The sequence below is a fragment of the Arachis duranensis genome, chromosome 1 (genome assembly GCF_000817695.3).
Source record: "Arachis duranensis cultivar V14167 chromosome 1, aradu.V14167.gnm2.J7QH, whole genome shotgun sequence".
NCBI lineage: Eukaryota > Viridiplantae > Streptophyta > Magnoliopsida > Fabales > Fabaceae > Arachis > Arachis duranensis.
Genome location: NC_029772.3, coordinates 41,487,154 through 41,487,846, shown reverse-complemented (window position 1 = coordinate 41,487,846; position 693 = coordinate 41,487,154).

The following is a 693-nucleotide window of genomic DNA, read 5'->3' as shown; positions in this document are numbered from 1 at the left end:
TTAAGAATGAATTCTAGTGTTTCAAGGTGATGTTCTTATCATCACCAAAGCTTATTGATCTTCTTCAATTTAGCTCTTGAATGTAATGTCCTACTGAAGCTTGGCTAGCCATGTCTAATTCCTTTAGACTAAAGCTTTAGACTAACATTGCATGATTCCTGGAATTCTTATTAAAAATGTTGAATCTCTTTATTTTCTTCTCCATATAATTTTTGAAAAATCCAAAAAAATTTACAAAATCATAAAAACCAAAAATATTTCTTGTTTGAGTCTAGTGTCTCATTTTAAGTTTGGTGTCAATTGCATGTTTCTGTTCTTCTTGCATTTATCATGTGTCTTCATTGATCTTCAAGTTGTTCTTGATGATTTACTTGCTCTGATCTTTAAATTGTCTTGTTTTTTGTGTTTTGTTGTTTCTCATATGCATTCTCAATTTGTTAGTGTCAGTAGTATACAGACTTCTAAGTTTGGTGTCTTGCATGCATTGTTTATTTGATTTTAGTTGCATTTTGGTTATTCCTCATTACTAAAAATCCAAAAAAATTTTAATTTGTGTCTTTTCAAGTCAATAATACAGAGAGTTGAAGATTCAGAACATACAGCAGAGGAATTACACAGAAAAAGCTGGGCGTTCAAAACGCCCAGTGAGGAAGGAAAACTGGCGTTTAAACGCCAGCCAGCGTGCCTGGCTGG